The sequence below is a fragment of the Phasianus colchicus genome, chromosome 7, assembly GCF_987193195.1.
Source record: "Phasianus colchicus chromosome 7, bPhaCol1.hap1.1, whole genome shotgun sequence".
NCBI lineage: Eukaryota > Metazoa > Chordata > Aves > Galliformes > Phasianidae > Phasianus > Phasianus colchicus.
In genome coordinates, this window is record NC_143442.1 from 20020047 (window position 1) to 20039996 (window position 19950).

General features: G+C 42.8%; 1 long non-coding RNA gene across 2 annotated transcripts; it reads left to right on the plus strand.

The window, feature by feature from the left end:
• Positions 1-501: 501 nt before the first annotated feature.
• On the plus strand, positions 502-19939 carry LOC116232845 (uncharacterized). Of its 2 annotated transcripts, XR_016468282.1 has the most exons (7): positions 502-773; positions 2707-2771; positions 4852-4931; positions 5793-5857; positions 8717-8841; positions 9473-9602; positions 10685-19939. It is a non-coding gene; the product is annotated as an uncharacterized LOC116232845 (long non-coding RNA). The 2 variants fall into 2 exon arrangements; XR_016468281.1 differs by lacking the exon at positions 502-773 and having other exon boundaries at positions 1765-2771.
• The last annotated feature ends 11 nt before the right edge of the window (positions 19940-19950 follow it).

Here is a 19950-nt window from a genome sequence, read left to right on the forward strand (position 1 = left end):
TAGCCCTTCAAAAAAATATCTTATTTTCTGTGCCTAGTCTGGAATCTCATGCGTTAACCACAGCTATGCGTGCATGTGGTGTGATTGTCTGTGCAAATCACCAGTGATGTGTAGGAAGCTGTTTGCCCAATTTCATGATTGGAATGTATGTTAAATTATAGTACAGCAGTTTGAGATTTGGCTGTTTGAGATTGCTAGATACTGTGGAAATTTGGCCCTGCATGAGTACAAACTCGTGCTGTACATGGCAGCAGAGAGCATCCCCATCTTACCTCCTGCTCTGCGTTGAAACACCAGAGCAACAGAATGACTGAGGGCCTTGTTTTTTGCTTCCAAAGTTCTAGAGAAAGAAAGTTTCAATCTCCTAAGCACTTTCACAGTAACTTTATTAATACAAATTAAACCATCTGACACACGGAGACAAGTTATATGTTTGGAGGAGGGAATTTATAAAAACACATCTTAATTCAATGAAATAAGAAATGCCATGAGACGAGTAAAGCAAAGCACACGCATCTTCAGACACAAATTAAATTCTTGAAGAAAATGCTTTACCTGATATATTAGCAGTTCCAGTCTTGTATTCTTGCAGACAGATTGGTTTATTTCAGGTAACATTCTGCTGCTGCCTCGGTAAAATATCTGTTGTTACTACCTCCTTAATGTTTTTTTTTCATTACATCAGTTAGGTCGCTCTCACCTTGAGGAAGGATCGATTGTGCACCCAGTTCTGTGCTGATGGGATGTTTAAACTTTGTGCATCTTCATGCAGCGTAAGTAGTTTCTACTGCCTTCATGTCACAGTGTGAGAGAGATGGAGGAGTGGGAGACCTCTGTGTGGGAGAAGCAAATACTGCATTGTAGTTTGCAAAAAGTGGCATTTTGCAACCTGACAAAGGACACTCGGTGGCTCAGCTCTGTTAATGCATTGTAACACGCCAGCAAGAGTTTTTCTGTGCAGTGTAAAATACCGTGTGTGTTTATGTCTCACGCATGCTAGAGATCATTTTCCCACATTATAAATTTTGAATTGAAATCACTGTAAAAAGAAAACAAAACTAAACAGGTATGAAAGTATCTAATTCAGTTGAAATCTGTGGCCACAGATGCAGACAGACAAACCCCATAAAACCAGAGATTTCGTACCATCTTGTGACAAGCGTGCCGCCTGCTCTGTGTTGTGACTGACCTTGTCTTCCTCAGCTTGGGAGACTCCTTCCCAGTGACCAAGTATCTGAATTGCAGTCTAATAGCGTATGGAGCAGGTTGTCTGCAGTTATTACTGCAGAAGCAATCTCCGCGTTGGGGTGTGGGCCGTAACGGCTGGGGCTTTGGGGAGGCAGCTTTTCATCCCTGTTCTTACGGCAACCTTTGCAATCCAGGTTTGAAAAGGCTGCAAACCCAGAAGCGAGCACTGACTTCCTATCAACCTGTCAAAGAAATAATAAAAACCCTATCACCGCGACACCAGTGGCAGTCCTCACCAGGCAGAATAGCAACCTGCTTAGGCATAAATCAGACTGTTCTGTTACGGAGTCGTTGCTGAGAACAAGACTTTTATATCACTCTGATATCCATAGAAATTAATCTAATTTGTTCCCCGTTTTAATTAACCTCTGTATGTCACACCCAAATTCCGATGCTTGCAAGAAAAAGAATTTCCTAATAATCAGATTATTCTTCAGTCAGAAAATAGCCGAGAGAGGATTTTAATTCAAAAATAAAGAGACAGAAATGTTTTAAAAGAAAAATGTTATTTCTTCCAAATTACCGAGTGCTGCTCTCTGGTGTAACATTATTATTCTGTGTAGCAATTTATTAAATGAAGCAATTTATGGTAGCATCTCTGCAAAATGCCGTCCTTTATTGAAATGAAAGCGAGTAATAGCATAAGGACCGTAGAATAAAAAGGCAGAATATCATCTTTTAGACTATTACAAAAATATACACATTGTCTATTTGATGATCAATATGCTACCGTAAAATAAAATGGAGCTGTGGTATCATCATCATAATTTCTATTTCAAATGGTTTGCCGAGAGCCAAACTGTGCCTTTTATGGAGAAGAATGACAAATGCTTTAATTCAATATCACACGCACGTGTATATGCGAGCTGAAATTCTGTTGCAGCTCAGAGCCGTGAGGCAAATATTTTAGGATCATTGTGAGTTTAAAAACAACAGACATGTGGGAGTGCTTCCATTTATTTACACTTGTACTGACTTAAGATTCAAAATGTTATTTGATGCTTTTAAAGCGCTGCTGTGGGATGTTAAATTACTGCTGTGTTCTTGCTGCTCTGAGATACCTTTCAACCTGCCAAATGCACGAGGATGATGATGATAATAATAATAACAGCGGCAGCACAGGGATCTTTAAAATCACGCGGGGCTCCTTCCTGTAAGATAAACACCATTTTCACAACCCCCCCATTTTATGATTCAGCATTTCTGATGCAACAAAGTGAAATAATGAAAGTAAAATAACAACAGGTTTGTGCGGGATGGGAAGGGGAAAAGGAGTGCGTGCATTGTTACAATTTTTGCAGAAACTGGGGGGGAAGGAAAAAAAAAAAAAGCTTTTATAAAAAGCACCCTCCCCCCCCAACACAGGGAAAATTCCTCCTCTTGTTTTTATTATTCACCACACTTCCTTCTTTTATGCTTCTTTCTGATCTCGCTCTTTTGTTCCTTTTCCCTCCTCAGATGCTTCTCCTCTGCTCAGCGGGGGCTCCGGCAGCTGGGGATGCAGGACGTGGGGCTGGCGGCAGGTGAGCTGTTGCAGGCACTGGCGGCTGAGGGCAGGCGGGTGGTTGCCCACCGGTGCAGCTGGTGGCCAAGCAGTGCAGGGCCTTCCTTCCCACCTGACTCCCTCAAGGACAGGGTGGGTACCAGGCGCCCGCGTGGTATTGCGGCGTTCTGCACCTGCCTTGCTCAGGGCTGGGGGAGAGAGGGAGGAGGGACAGATGGGAGAGGAGGAGGTGGGATGGCAGATGTGTCTTCTGGTGGGGATGGGGCTGTCAGGCACCCGCGGGCCGCACAGAAGGATGCGTGTGCTGGCTGCTGCTGACCCTGCCTCCCAGCCCCATCCAGTGTAATTCTGAATGCAGGCATGTGGCAGTGGTAGCCACGAATGGCCCCGCGGGGCTGGGAAGGAGAGGGCTGTTTTGCCTCGTTTTTCTTGTTTTTACCAAAGTAGTTTTATCGCTTGTGGGCACTCAGTCGGTGCCGCAGCCGTGCTGGCAGCATCACACAGTGTCTCAGTGCTTTGAGGGGAGATCAGAGGTCACTGCTGCAGTGCATTAGGGGCTGATTTAGTGAATAGCTAAATGCGTTTAAAATGTAATTTCCCAAAGAAGGTGGTGTAGCTGGGGCCACGCAAATGAGTAGGAGCACGGGCTGCTCGATGCCCCGCTGTGTTCTGCAGGCACACAGCCCGGCTCCAGGCACGGACACGGGCTGCTGCGGCCACCTCTGGCACCACGAATCTGTGGCTTCTCTGGGCTGGTTCCTGCCCGCGCCACACCTGTGTCTTTCGGACGAGAAGTGCCGGTTGGGAGAAAATGGCGTTTGCTGGCATTGCTCCAACAACGTGTCCCAGCACTGGGGGAACAACCAGGGATCCCACTGCTGCCAGACCAGGAGGGGCGAGCAAAAGCCCCGCTTGAAGGTTTCCCTGCGGCACTCGGGTAGTGGGCGGCGCTGGCCGGGACGAGCAGGGCTCCTGCGGAGCTCCCGGGGCTCCCCGCCGTGCTCCCCCGCGGGACAGCCCAGCCGCCCTCGGGCCGGCTCGCTGCCCAGGCCGGGCGGCGCCCGCCTCGGCCCGTGACGCCGGCAGGGGGCGCTCTGGCTCCGGGAACGCGCTGCCGCCGCCGCTCGGGCCGCGTCCGCCACGGGCCTGGGGCGGCCGTGCCCCCCTCCGGCGGACGGGGACGGGACGGGGCGGGAGGCGCGGCTGCCCCGGCGGTACGGTGGTGCGGAACTGGGCTGAGGGAGCGGCCGGCAGAAGTTGGTGACAAAGGTGCCGTGCCCGTGCTCGCAGCCGGCGGGTTTCTTTGTGCGCTTAGCAGCGCGTCCCGGCGCCGTCCTCGCTGAGCGCGATCGGCGGGCTGTTCTGTCCTGTGTGCGTCGCTTAGAGAATTTATTCTATTGAAGAGGAAAAGCCTTCCTAATTTTGGCAGAGCTTTTCCGAACGTGGTGTTGAAATGGCAAGCGAAAAACAATTTCTTTTTTGGTAATTGGTGAGTTTCTTAACATTCTGGTCGGTGCAGCACAGATATGTGCTCTAAAGAGCCCCTGTTCTTTCGTCTTCGCTGTGACCTCACCTGTCATCACCGCTTCCTCCACCCATGCGTATGTGTATCTTTAAGGCTCAGTAACAAAAATGGTTTTTATTAAAAGCCTTCCAAAACAAAGGTTAAAGAGGACAGAGGAAGATGTAAAAGCCCAGCAGGCAGTGCATTCCTCCCTCGGTGAGATGATCCAGATATATGGGACCAGCCCCTCGCACAGCGAATTGAGCACCGTGACCCCATGGTTCCCCCACTGGGTCCCTGCCAGGGCACCCTCAGACCGTGTGAGCATTCCAGGGGCACAGCAGCACAGTCTTGCATTGCAGGAAAGATCCAATTAAAACCAGGCTAACCCCAAATAAAGCCTTATTCTGTACTATAGTAATTATCTGTGATGACTGTAAATTCTTTGTTTCCTGTGCACAGAAACCTGCTTTTAACCAGAAGCTGTCTTTGGGCTTTAGAACTAAAAGAACTGTTTTCTCGGTGGTTTTTTTGATTGTTTGTTTTTTGTTGTTGTTGTTTGTTTTGTTGTGTTTTTTTTTTTCTTTCACTCTAGGACATGCAGACCTTTAGGAAATGGAATGCATTCTGCTTTGTCATCCTGCTGCTGGCTTCACTGTTTTGAGTGGCTTTGCGGTGAGAAGTTTTAATAATCACGTTTTTTTCAAGTTTTATTCCTCTGCTGTGTTACTGGCCAAAGATCCACTGCAGCACGGTGGTCAGGCAGCACTTCAGGCAGCAGCTTCTCAGCTAGGGCTGCAGAATGCCCTCCAGAGCGAGATGTTGTTCAGGAGAAGGGGCAGCTCCCTGCACTTGGACCGATCACACGGTGCCTTCTTTCAGTGGGCTCCTGCAGTAATTTCTGTAATGTGCCAAACCGCTTTGCTGCAAAATAAATATTCAGAGATAGGGAGGGAGGAAGGGGAGAAGGGAGGAAAAAATGGGCTTCCCAGTGAGCTATTGATTTGAAATACGAAACATTTTATTGATACAAGAAAACCCAGCCATAAGGAAGCGGTTTGATATTGCACAAAATTTGAAAAAAATCATGTGCATCTGTTTAGCACAATATACTGCATAATGACAGCAATCTTCCCTGTTTGTATCTACTCATCTGATTATACAGCGTAACAATTCTTTTTGTTACACATTTATTTACTGAAGGATTTTTTTTAATGGGTAATAAATTAGTAAATCAAATATCATCTGCTTGGGAAAATACGTTAGCGGAGTCCCTGTGCAGAAGATAGCTGCAATTCATATTTTATGTGAGATGCGGTGCTCCTCACATAAACAGCCCTCACTATGAAGTTATGTGCTTCTCTTGTGGAGAAGACAAAAGAAGTTTTAAATCGCTATTTAGGACTCTTTCATCTAGGCACATATTATTTTGAAAAGCTTCGGTTTTTAACACTGCAATGCAGCACTGATGTAATGAAGAGCTTTGACTTACTTGAAGTATAACCCAGTGGCCTTCTTTTGATGCTTTTTCCATAGCTATTTCTGCTGCTGCTTCCTGTCCTTGACCCAATGATACATTGTGAACTTCTCCCCAGTCGATGGTAAATTCAAACTTGTTCCCTAAACAGAACAATATACTGTACTACTTCCAGCCAGATAATGAAGTGTTCCAACAAGCACGTATTCTACACGCCGTGTGTAAGTGGTATGCAGCACGTGAGACACTAAAGTTTAAAAAAAAAAAAAAAAAAACCTCAAAAACATAGTTTCAATAAACCAGCAGAGCTAGGACATTGAATCCCTTTCTGGCTGGGCGTTCTGTATCAGCAAAATGCTGCTGTATCTGAAGAGCAATCCAAAAGTGGAGCAATTGATTCTTGCTAACGTGTCCCTACCTATAGCCTAGATAAATATTTCAATGCATGCAGAAATGCATATGCTGTAAATGTACGGCTGATTAATCTGAAGAGAAAATGAGATCAGTGTCTCACTGAGGTTACAGAGCATACAGGGAGTAAACAAAGTCCTTAGGCTGACACAAAGAGGTGGTTTGCTACAAGGAGGTGTAGCAGGTTCTCAGCTTGTCTAGCAGTAGGGTCAAATCTGTTGCTCGAGCGCACTTATGCAAGGTGGATAGCTTGCTCTAGCAAAATGGAGAAGAGCAGACAGCTACCTCTTGTTTCAGAAAGCAGGCAGCATTCTCCCCAGCAGCTGTCGGAGTCAAGCACTGCAACTTTCATCAGATAGTGTGCGTTCCAGCTGTAACACCGTCTGTGCATTAACATGTGACAGCACTCAGTGGTAATGGAAAGGCCTCTCTCATTTCTCTGCTTGTGGTAGTTAGAATAAAGACCAGAAGTACTAAGCGCTACTATGTAATTTGGTAGAAATTTCTCTAATGGGCAAAGCTGTGTTTTCTTATGATTGTTAGGAATAGGGTCTGATATCATGGTTCATAGTCGACACGGGGACCAGATCAGGAGATGCATTGCCAGGGAGCATCACTGCCCTCTTGGAAAGTTTTTGCCGATGCTGCCTTATCTCTCTTTGTGCAATATGCTCCAAACTACATTTGGACAAAAACCTCATAAATTAAGAAATACAGTTGACAGAGCCTCAGGGAAAGCAACAGGTAAGGTGTAAGACCTACCTCTGGGGCATGATATTTTATCATGACTGACTAACACTTGGTGAGCTGGCAGCCCCAGCCGTGCCAGCCCTTCGGCTGTCTCATGTCATTGTCAGGTACAGGAATGAACTTTCTGCTTTTCATTCTTCCAGAAATTTCTCTTTTCAGGACATATTGTAACCACAGTGCTCCTGCTGCTTCTTTCTAGGAGCCTTCAGTATGTCTGTCCGAGTCACAACATTTATTCCTTGTTATCTGCAGTTGAAGAATTAATACATAGAGCCAGCACATTTCAGTATGAGCATATGGATTCTGAAAATGAGTATAAGCACAGGTCCTGATTTTTTTAAAAACGCTGTGTAGGATCTTCATTATAGTGATGGCTCAGTGGCTGAAGGCATGCTGCACGCTAATTTCTCTCCATGCAGAGTGAGAAAATCAGCTAGCTGATGAAATAGTGGTCAACGTCAATTTAGAGAGTTTATTAAACATTCACTTCTTTTTTTTTTCTAACTAAATGCATTAGGACAGAATAGCCATGAAATTAATGGAAATAAATTTAATACTTTACTTATCTGTGTTTATTTTTGCCAAAGCTTTGGATTTTAGTTGTAGCTGATGTCCTTTTTTAATTCCCAGATGATCAATGTGCAAAGACCAATTAATTGAACCTCCACCAACATAGGGAGAAATTCTGAATGTGAGGGTCTTCTTGAAATATCTATTTTCACAAATTAAGTGTAGATTTTTGTGTATAAGCTTTTACTATGCCAACGAGACAGGAACCAGTAAATTGTATTCGAAAAGGATATTAACGCAGTATTCCAAGGTTAACTGAACTCAAATTTCTCTAGATGCAGAGTAGTTCCTATTAAGAAATTTTCAGGTCAAAGATACGTGGTGAAAAACTTAAAAATTTAGAAGACTGTAACAGCCAGATGTAAATTTTCCATTGTTGTAGAAAACAAAAAGGGAGCTCTGCACCATTATTTGCTGTGTTGTAGAGGGTTGTACTGTTAGTTGATATTTAATCCAAAAGTGCATTCAGCTATATACTGGAAGCGACCACAGAGTTATAAGCCATCAGAGCAGCAAAAGATAGGAGAGAAATAAACTATTGACTGCAATTGCCCCTTTGAAAAAGAACAGGAATATTGAGAGGGGAGAAAAGGAGTTTCCTTGTCTCTGGTGATTTATTATTCTCTGGGAACAGGTAAACCAACCCTGGCTCATGAAGATACTTTAGAATAGGAAATGTTTTGCCTTTGAAATGCACGAGATTACATGTCATTTCAAATAGTGTTCATGGCGAAGATACCCCTGGGACCACCTTACAAGAGCTTGATTTCTTGCCTGCAAATTAGTCAGTTCAAAACATTTCTCCTCTCATCTCTGCCTTCAGCTCTTAATACCATGCACATACTCTTTGTAAAATGGAGGATAGGAATGAAAAGACCCTGAATACAAAAGTACAATTAAAAAAAAATAAAAATAGAAGACTATAAAGGCAAGAACACATCGCATTTCAGAGGACAAGGAAAAGAATAAAATTTTGTTGCATTTTTGGAGGCATTTCAATAACCCCTCCTTTTTCAGTTGCAGCAGGGTCTCATTGAAACAGCGATGTTTTCCAAGTGGCAGATAGACAATAGCATCTAAATTATTTTTAAGAAAGCACTCATAGCAGAAGAGCACACACTACTACTAAATCCATCTTAGAGGAGAAGGGTGGAGGAAAAGGAAAGGTCGACAAATGCTTCACGTTCTTTGTGTAATGCTTAACTGACATTTTCCAACTCCCTTAGCTGGCTTTTATTTTATTTTTTTTTAGGATTCCTGGTAAAATGCAGCAAAGGATTTAAGGTTATCATCTGTCTCTCCCTAACTTCTGACATATCTTTATAACAAGAAAGAGTCACAGCCAACTGTAACAGGAGGGCAACACAATGAATCCTGGTAAGATGGGGAAGGGGGGAGGTTCAACTTTGCTGCCCCTTTGCCCCTGTTCCTTCCTTACAGAAGTGCCATCTGTTCCAAGCCCTAGCACACATGTATCTTATTCTCATTCAGTAATAACTAACACAGGAAAAAGATTATCAAGTGATCTAAAGCACTAACAGCATGAGCAATTCTTCCCCATCCAGCATGTTTTATTTGCACCTCCAAGATCTGCAGATAAAATGGATATGAGCAAGTGCCTTAATTGCCTGGTATTATTCTGCTCCCTGATAGAGGAGCGTATGGACAAGGTGTGGAACATGACCAAAGGAAATTTAGGTGCTGGGTTCAGAAAGAAAATCTAATGAGAGGAAGGATGTTTAGATACTCCAAACTAAATTCAGTAAACCAGTCTCTATTACTTGGTGTTGTAATATATCATCAAAATAATGCAAAATCAAGTGTGCTGTGTAAGGCTAGATAGTCAGTATTAAAGTATAATGCATCTTGTGCTTCATAGTCAAATTTACTGTATTCTCCAACTTAAAGCCCAACATTAACCTCCTCCCCCAACACCTTCTAGTCCTGCAAATTCAGTTGGAGATCCAAAGAAACAGTGAAAACTTCTTTTCTTCCTAACTCCCTGCAGGTGCCAAAGAAGCTGTGGATCCCTCCGTTACGCTCAGTTATGCCTGGTTTATTACTGGTGAAGGTAACGGGGTGCAGTAGCAGACATCGGTGAAGGAAAAGCAGCTACAATGCAATGTTTGCAAAGCAAGGTAATGATTAACCACTATGTTCATTGTCTCAGCTCTTTCACCATTTCAGTGGTATTTTCTCTTGATTTCTATACTCCATCATTTTATGTTTCTCATTTTTTTTCATCTACTTATCTTCTTCTCCTTTCCTGGTGCTGCCTACCCACCATGTTACTTAAAGTGCTTTCATCACCAGAACTTGTTGTCAGATCCCAGCTTGCTCCCCAGGGACTAGGGGAGGACCTCAAGCATGGGAGAAGTATGGACTGTTACAGTGTAAATAAACGCAGAAAAATGGTTTAAGAGGACAGAGTCAAGAAAATGGCTAGCAAGTAGCTTGTGTTTCAGACTAGATTTTTTTGTGCTAGTCATGCATTCCTCAAGATGTATCTGAAGTCTGGAGCAGATCTGTCTGGCAAACCTACTGATGTCTACACTGTCAAAATACAAAAGACAACATTTCATTTCTCCAAATTTCCCTTCACTTCTTTGCCTTATTTTCTTTCTTTTCCTCCTACGCTGGGATGACATTTTTGAAGCATACTTTAAAGTACATAATTTGATCAAATAATCCAAGGGAACTCCCCATAGACATCCATGATTTAACACTAGATCTATTCTAAAGAATGGCACGTCTGACAATGGAAATTGGTTTAACCCCAGTTAATTTCTATATAAAAAATGTAATGTGTTTTTCCTAAGTTGGAAATGGCTGTCAGAAATACGCTAAATAAGACCAAGATGCAATCAGGTGTGGTGCTGATTACGCTGAGCATCCCGGTCTGAGCAGGAGCAGAAGGGCTCAGCACTTCCTGAGGCAGCCCTCATGCATGTCCTCCTGTGCACATTTGTAGGTGACTTGTAGGCGACTATAAGGAGAGTGGGCAGGCATTCACTGGTCAGCTGATTTATGGCTTGGAATAGCTGATACTTTGTGCTCTGAAAACAAAAAAGGGCAGCAGTTGAATCTGAATTTTTGTCCTCTATTTCTCTTCTCCATTTGGGTTTTCACTTTCCAGCTCTCAGCACATGCACTGGGCACCAAGGCAGCTTTTTTCATTGGCTTAATATTTTTCTCCTTGTCCTGACTCACATCCCTGCAGGCTTTGAGCTCCCCTGCTCTGTACCCGTTTGTCACTCCTTTCAAAAGGAAGATGGAAACTCTTGGTATGGATGCAAAACTCAGAGGTCTGTGCCAAATAAGAGCAAGAACACAGCTGCACAAGACTCAGCGCACTTCTCACAGACAAAATGCAATGAAGGAAAAGAAGGCACTTTAAGCTAAATCAGAGATCATTGTAGAATACTTTTCCCATTCAGCTTGCTCTAGAAGGAATATGTACATGCGGCGGCAGCACTTGGAGTATGAAGAGCTTCTTTGAAAGCAGAAGTAGTTGCCAGTGTTTGAGCTGTGGATGGTGAGAAAATCAGCTGTTCCTGCAGAGGTGCCCCCAGCAACAGCAGCTTCTGAGAAATCCTGCTTTTGTGTCCTCAGTGAGAACACAGCCTGGAATGACTGAGAGCAAGTTCTGTTTGCAGGAAGCATTTCAGACCAACATCCATTGCCTGAGGAGGTTTCCAGAGGCCAAGCAGAGGCAATCAGCTGTGTAAACATTTCAAGGTACAGCAAGGAGCCATAAATGGAGCCTGTGCAGATCCTTGCTGTACTGGTCTGTGAAGGCATGCTGTTATCTTTCAAACAGTGGTGCACAGTGGTGTTAGGTAGTGGTCAGGTCCTTCACCCTTGGTGTCTTACTGTGCTTGTTTTGCCTTCTAACTCCTCCTCTTAACACCTCGAGTCTATTTCAGATACTATACTCAATGCCTTCCTGTTGGCAAAGGGGAACATACTGTATATATGGACCTATTAATTTATTGTTAGTCTAAGGTTTTCAACAGTCCAATAGTAAAAATTACCAAATTCATACAGGAAGATGTCATGAAATAGAGTTGAAACTGTTAGACAAAATTTCCCTGTTCTCTTGTGTTGTGCTTACTCCTCCAGTGTGCCTTTGGGTCTTAAGATTGACATTTTAGTATTTCTCAAAAGGAATGGGGGAGTATGGTAAGTCATCACCAGGACTAGCATGATATTCAGGGGTTGGGGGGATGGCTTTTTTCCTCAGTCTGGTGTATTCTTGAATTTTATTTTATATGTTTTCTAACACTAGAAGCTCACCGTGACTGAATGACTATGATCTGCATCCTCTGTGTTTGCACTCTTGTTTCCATGACTTACTGTAGAGCCATAGGCAATTTAATCCACAAGGAAAAACCACTTGTTTGTATTATAAACTAAAGTTAAATTAAAACTAATTGAATTGCGTGTACCTCACAGCTACATGCAGCCAAAAGAATTTAAAATCTACTTAGGCCAAGACAGAATTGCCGAGGCCCTGTACCATCATGTCATCATAAAACAGGGTTGGCCCTGCTTTCCCACCAGGTACTCAATCTTTGGCTCAAGCCCTCACTTAGCATTTCTGCTACAGAGGATCATAGAATCGTAGATTGGCCTGGGTTGAAAAGGACCATAATGATCATCTATTTTCAACCTCCCTGCTATGTGCAAGGTCACCAACCACTAGACCAGGCTGCCCAGAGCCACATCCAGCCGGACTTGAATGCCTCCAGGGATAGGGAGAGACCATAGTGTAATCTGCGAGGGTATAGGATAATTAAAATCATACACTTCAATCTAAGATAGAAACCTCTCACACACACAGAGGAATGTTTGTGAGGTAGTCCACAATCTCTGGAATTGGGAATGCATACAAACACAGCTAGTTCCCACACATATGATTATAGACTGCTTAGAAACAGAAGAAGTGCCATGATCATATATAGTTAACTTCCGAGCTAAGCAATCACGTGAAGACTGGAAACTAATGTCTTCACATATATATTGCATATTTCAATATTTTTTTCTGGCATTCTTCTGAAAGTCTCACTGGAATATTCCATTTTCTGTGGTAGTCTGTGTTCATAAATGCACATTTTTATTACAAGAAACACTCATTGTATATATCTCCAAAATTATGTGATCACCTTCTTGGTAACAAAAAGAACTTTTCTAGCAACTTGGTATGTGATTATGCATCTTACATATATGTAGTGTTTCCAGCATGTGCTAAGTTCAGGATGTTTTAAAAGATATCCAATACAGTACCACACAAATTTATTTAAGAACTCTGATTTTTCCATCACAAAAATGTTTATACCTTGTTGAACCATCTTTGCTTTTATGTTCTTTAAATACATGCCCTTGTGCACCTCTGAGAAAAATTTGGCTCTGACTTCTCTATAGCTTCCCATGATGTATTTTTAGGCAGCAATAAATCCCTGCCATCCCCTCGGCCTTTTCAGGACTGAGGAATCGCAGCTCCCTCGGCCTCTCCTGGCGTGCTGCCTGCCACAGCCTGTGCTGCTCTAGCGCCGTATGGCAGTGTCTGTCTTCTACTGTAGGAGATACCATAATTAAATTCGTAATTTTCATTTATGGCTTCTACTTTTGCTCACATACTTCTTGACAGTGGAATGCTTTTAACTTGTTCTGCAGCTGTACCCTCTTCTCAAGTGTTATGCTGTGCCAGTTCGGTTCGATGTGCTCCTGTTTCAGCTTTAAGTTTCCCTTCTGCTGCGAAGTCCAAATTTCTGCTTGCACTGCCTTTTCTACATTTTCTTCTCTTGCTTCTAACCAGCACATTATAGTCTAGGCAAGAGAAGAATTTAGACTTTGTTTTCTTTTAATTTTAGAAAAGGTTGCTTTGCTGCCTGAATAGTTTTTAAAGAAGCTGGATCCCAAGGGTATGCTCATCACTGGCTTTAGACCAGGCAAGTTTAGAAAAGAGAACATTTCCAAAGCAGATTTGAAGATTAGAAGAGCAGCAGAGCTCATCTGAGTTTGCACAAGTCTGGCAGCATTTGGCTCTGCAGAGTGTGGACACGGAGGGCGCCTGAGTTTCCCCTGCAGTCAGTGAGAACAGAGGATAGTCATATTTGGCAGAAAGTATTCTCCCTTTTGCAGGATTTGACTCTTGAAGAACCCCACACTATAATGAAAAACTCTTCCTCACATCTCCCCCATTCCAATTCAGGAGCTTAAAATGCATTAGCATTAGAAACATTACAAAGAAATCAGTCTAAAAATCATTCTAGCAAAGGCAGTGGAGCTGCAATTGCAGGTGTCATGGAATTTAGTGTGAAAGATGGTGTTTCCAAATTTGTTTCTGAAATATTTGAAAAGACTGTGTAAAGAGGAGAAGCAAGCAAACTAGCAGGCACTGTTTTTTCCCTCTGTGGTTTTTGTGGACTAAGAATAGAGGGAACATGTAGCAAGCATCTTGCTATTAAATTTGCCCGTGACAAATAGTGCAGCTGCACACAGTGTGCAAGAACATCTGTAGACTCATGACACATGCAAAATCCCCCACACTAAGAACGTGACATTATACTGAAAACAATTCAGTTGTAAAAGCAATATAAATCCATTTTATGTAGACTTTCTCCACCTTCTCCTCCCCTTCTTTTTTCAGTTATGTTAACTGAAGAATTCTGTCACTCCTACATGACATTAGTAAAAATCACAATGTAAAAGTGACTAAACATTTCAAAATTGTCCCTTTTTTCATTAGCAGCTGGAATGCAGATATGCCTTTCCTGGGGGAAAAGAAAGTTTAAGAAAGAATAACCACCAGCAGAAATGCATTAGACACCAGATCTTACTCCAAGTGGATCTTGACAGGGTTTGGCAGCTGCAATTTATCTCTTCAGAAATCAAGGGGTGATTTCCTGTGTCTCTTGTGCAGTTGTTCAATTCAAAGTGAGCGGTGGGATTGCTACCAGCCTTTACTTCACTGATATTGATGCTTGCACAAAATGCAGCAATAGGGAACAATATGCCTAAAATGTGTAGGTTTCCAAGATAACGGGAAATTCCCGAGCTGGGATTTTTTGAGTTCCCATATCTTCTCCGACAAATAATGCAGTTATTGTGGAATTCTTTAGAAGTTCATCTAAGCTCCACATTGCCTTAATGAATCATAGTATGGCTTAGGTTGGAAGGGACCTTAAAGATCATCTAGTGCCAAGCCCCTCCTTCTCCAATACTTTCTTTGCAATCTTTAGACTTACTAAAGTAAAAAATCTTAAAATGGCAACACAAACACTAATTTTTGTTGCAAGTCTGAGGTTGTCTAAAGACTTTGTGATGGTAATGTCATGAGAAGACAGATCTATGCATGCTGTTAGTATCTGGATCATCTTAAACTTATTTCTTTGGAAACATCTCACTTATAGTCAGAGCAGTTCATAGTAACTACTTGAACCTCCAAGAACGTTTCCCCATTCTTCATGTAGAGTGCAGAATGAGACTGAAGCTGGAGGGGTCATACAGCTGGGTCATAATTTTCAGCTCTCTGCCCATTAAATTCCTGCAACCTAACTGCAAAACCATAACCTTTGAGAGAGCGATGTAATGATGTTATTGATAGCATACATTTTGAGCATACTGACTTTCTGTGTTCTTTGGTCAAGTCCTTGGAATTCAGTTTCCTTTCCTAGGTGAAGAAAGCCTTGTTTTTCTATTTCAAAGAGACATAGAGCACAAATGAGAATGTTTTTAAAGCACTCTGAAGATGGAAAAAGTGTGCAAGTACCACTGATGTCACCTGACAACATTTGTTTACTATTAAGGGTATATTTATCTCTTAATTAAATTAGATTTGATTCCTTATTCAATAATGCAATGATTTCTAACATTCACTTCCTGGTTTGCATGTTCAGCAACTGTTTACACAAGATACATGAGGATGTACATCACTATAGCAGGAAGGAACATCCTGCAAAGCAGGATTGGGAAATGCCCTTTTTTTTAACCTGTTTTATGTCCCCACCTTTCATGCAGAGAAGTACCTGTTCAGTGGTGAGTTGTGACAGCAGTCTGTTGTGGCCTCTCCATGCTGGCAATGACTGCCTGTTGTCCACACTGTCTACCTGAACGTCACTGCTGTAATCCTTCTTTTGTCACTGCCTGTGCATTAGTTGGTCTCTGAGGTACATGACACAGCAGTTGCAAACAGCTCAATACAGTAATGGGTTCTGGCAAATAATGAAAGTAGTGATAAGATTTTTAAAAAATTAGCGCTGTAAGGAGCTGTGGGAAAATGTAGTAAAGCTATTCTTATATGGTATGCAAAGCAGAGCATTTCAATTCCATTTTTGCATCTTTTACTTTAAGTAAATTGAAGAGTTTTATGATGATTTTAAAAGCATCATTTTATTTTTCTCAAGGTGGAATAACTGTGACTCTTAGTGAGTAGACACACTGTTTTCCCATAGACAAGCTATTTGAAAAATACAGGTAATAAAATAAACACCAGTCTAGAAAACAAACATATTTGTTTTAGACCAGAAGGAGACAAAATCAGCATTAAGATTATTATTATTGTAGCTGATTTAATTCTCATTTGTTTATCTTCATTTCTGTCTCTGCTGCTCTGAGTCTTGTTTATTAGCTGCTCAGCCAGGAGACCATCCCGTAGGAAATTACTGTCAGCAGCCAGAAAGAGTATCAGCAATTCATCCTCATGCACTGTCAACTTAATTCTAAAGTAATTTATCTGCTTTGTAAGTTCATGCGGAAGCAGTGAGTTTACAAATTGATAAATCAAACCATATTAATAAAGAAAACATATACCTCTTTTTCAAATATTCTGCTTTCCTAAAACTTTGTTGTAAGCACAGTTTTTTTAGTAATCACATGTTCAATTTCTAGAAAAAAAGAGAAAGAAGTCAAATTATGAAGTGTATTCTGTACAAGGTTTAAAGCAGAAAAGCTATCTAACTACTCCTTATTCAGCCCTAATAAATGCACATTGAACATCCAGAATGGTAGCATGGTATGGTACCTTTAAATGGAACCTGCTTTTACTGAGCTATTTGATTGGTTTATTAGTCCCCACCTGTGGCTGAAGGCAATGTCCTGCAGCAGCAGACCCTGAGTCCTGGAGTCCTGCTCATCCCACCAGCATGTGATGGAGGAGGCCTCAGGCCAGAAGTAGAAATTTGTTTGCACTGCTTCAGGTACCGCAGAATGCAATGGTTTCAGGCATGGGATTATGCTGGAATTGGTTGTAATTATAAAAATCATTTGTGAATTCAAAAGCTGAATGTAAGCTGATTTTGTGGTGTCCTCTCAACTCTGCACAAGTATTGGATACCTGCCATGGGCATGCTAACATCCACTGATCTGCTGTGTGTATCCACTGCTTACAGCCAGGTTTAATGGACTCAGAAGACTTGCTCACTGGTGTTATTGTGCAGGCTGACAAATGGCCTCTGGGAACACTGAGGCACTTGCATTCTAGCTCTGCTGTAAGTCTAGAGCGATCTCCTGGGTTGAAGTTTCCCTGAGTTGATTATGGCAGGAATGAGGGGGGGCTGTGTGTCTCTCTGAGCAGAGTGCTGCATGCCGGACGCAGCCTGCTGAGCGCAGACTGCACAGTGCAGCCAGGCCCTCACAGCGGAGCTGTGTCTGTGGCCTCTATCAGGTGCTCATCTAATGTCTTTGAGCTGGTATTTCCAAATGTTTCCAAACTGACCTGCCACATCCTGAGAAACAATGAAGCTGGTTCTTTCGGTCTAAAAGAAGTCCCAGTTAGACAACAAGTGGGAACCTTTCTGTGGTCTATCAGCAAAAGGTCTAGCAGTGCCCCAAGAGCACAACAGTCCATATGGGCACATCCTGTGCCTGTGGCTCAGCCCTCTGCCAACACACACGGAACACATCGCCCAGGGCACAGCATATTGCCACAGCAGCGCAAGGCCTCAGCATGCATTCAGATTCAGAGCTGCAACCAGCAGTTACTGAATAGCAGCCACTTACCAAGTCTAGGCACACTATGAAAATCCTTCTTGAATCAAATGTCCCCGAGGGAGTCAGAAATTAAAGATGCTCTTCCACTCCAGGCTGGGGCATCCACGAGATCAATACTCAGCATAAAGAGCTTTCTGCTTGTCAGTGCAGGGTGGGTCAGCGGTCGGGGGGGCACTCCTGGTAACAAGCAAACCAACAGGCAGCATACCGAGTAACAGGAGAAAATGAAGGTGGCAATAAAGACCAGAAGGAAGGTACGGCAGTGAGGGGCCCTGTGATGCCTGAATTGGAAAGCGTTTTGCCTCTCAGCTTGAACTATTTAATTAAGGAATTTCACAGTAATTTTGACTAAGTTTAAAGAGCAATCATTTCAGTGCTCCGGCTCACTAAATACTTCTTGCAGTCTAACTAAACAGCGAAGGTGGGAACTGAAGGAATTCAATGACACTGCATTAACGGTCCCTGCTCTCTGCCTGTGCCGTGGGTCAGCACTGCACTGCAGTTGCCCACATGGGGCTACGTGCTGGGGGAACAGGGGATGTTCCAGGACCCTGGGACACAGATACAGGCCTGGGGGGCACAGGCTGCAGGAGATGTTTTCTGTCATGTCCTAGAGGGGACAGGGAGGGTAGGGCTGCTGGTTGCTGTAGGAGGGGCAACAGGCACAGCTGAACTAGAAGGAGGGGAAAGGCTCAGAGATATAATGAGGAGGTGGGGGAAATGACATGGGAATGAAAGGGTGAGCGAGCATGTGAGATAGCCGCTCATCCTGGCCATAATCTGTTCAAAGCAGTCCCTTGAAGGGTGGGTACAAGACTTGAACAGTGGGGATGGATGTCAAAATGTTTCCATAAAGAATATAGTGTAATAAATCAGAGAAAAGAGCAGAAAGGAGGCAAGGAGCAAACGGTAGGAGAATTATTTTTATTCTGAGTGAATGATTATGTCTCCTGGGTGATTACACATCAGGAAGGTGGTGTGTTGGGGACTATTCAGCCAGAGAGAAGGGAGTGTTCAAATTGCAGTCATTGAACTATAGTGCATGCAAGGGTGCAAATAAGAAAGGATCAGATGAAGAATATCCAGCTGGATTCAGCAAATCTGGGGCACTGCAATCCTCAGGAGTTAAGCCAAATATCATACAGGTGAAAGAGAGCTTTCATGGGAACATAGTTTGATTTCCTGCAAGTCAGTGAGATAGCCCAAAGGTAAGCAGCAAAGCCTGTCAAAAATGAGTGTGAACATGTTAACTTGCAAGTACTGGGTCAAATATAGGACTGACAGTTTCTTCTGAGAAACCAAAACAGGGCAAGAAATATCTGCTGTAGTACGTGCTCCTCTATAAATCATAGCAGTGTACGGCTGGAGAAAGACAAGGGATAAAACACCAGCGCCCTGTATCCATTTTTTTTTACTTGATGAGCTTTAAGTAAGTTGTAGTAGAGCTGTTGTAGTTTCTGGAGCATTAAGGAAACACATTGTGCAACACCCAGAACTCAGAAAAAATAGTTGTCCTGTTTCCTTGGTAGCTTGACAGATGTTTTTACTAGCGCTTTTGGCTACCAACTAGACCTTTCCCCCTTTGGCTCAAAGAATAGCTGACTTTCAAATCTGAACTTTGATGCCCTGGAGCTGAGGTGTGGTCAGTATATGGCAGCAATGACAATATGTAAAGTCAGTGGTTATTTTGTGGTCTTAGACCAGCTAGGCACTGCCTTCAGTGTTCTGTTTAGCAAGCACTGTATCATCCATTGTAGGGGGAAAGGTTCTAGAGCTTCTGACACTGGATTGGGACCTGAAGAAATAAAAGGTGGGTTTTAAATTCCTAGTGATATGTCTCAGTTTTCAGGCACTTATTTTTGTAATAATGAGCAGCATCAGTGGAAAAGCACTGTTTTTCTCACTTCACTCAAAAATCAGGTAAAAAAACATGAGGATTCCTGCATGAAATCCAAAAGCTCTGGGTTATTTTATGTATCGGCTTAGCATGCAGAGAGGCGCAGATTATGGAGGCACATGCCAATTCCCCACCTCCCCAGCCTGGTTTTCTGGTTGAAGTTAATGATTCATAAGATTCTGCACTGATTTCACTGCGAGCCTTACATTTGCATAAGTAAAAGCTTATGCAGCTTCTATGGGGAGATTCTTAGTGGAATTGCAGTACAAAACATTGATATTATGTAATTATAGTAGTTCATAGCAACTTAAGTGAAATTGTTACTTTAAACTTGCTCTAAGTGGGTAGCAATGGAATTTTTGTACAACACACCTACAAAACAAATGAGTTAATCACAATATGTGTCATTTTTAATTTTTCTCTTTCATTTTTCTTTCAGTCATTCTCTTTGTAATTAGCATGAGGACTATCCTGCAGTCAAAGCTAGCCACCTGGAAAGTTTCATCTTGTAATGTGCAGCTTTTTTTGTGTATTATGAATGTGCAAAAAAGAGACCTTTCTCCCTACACCCCCTCCCTTGCACACTTCAAATATGA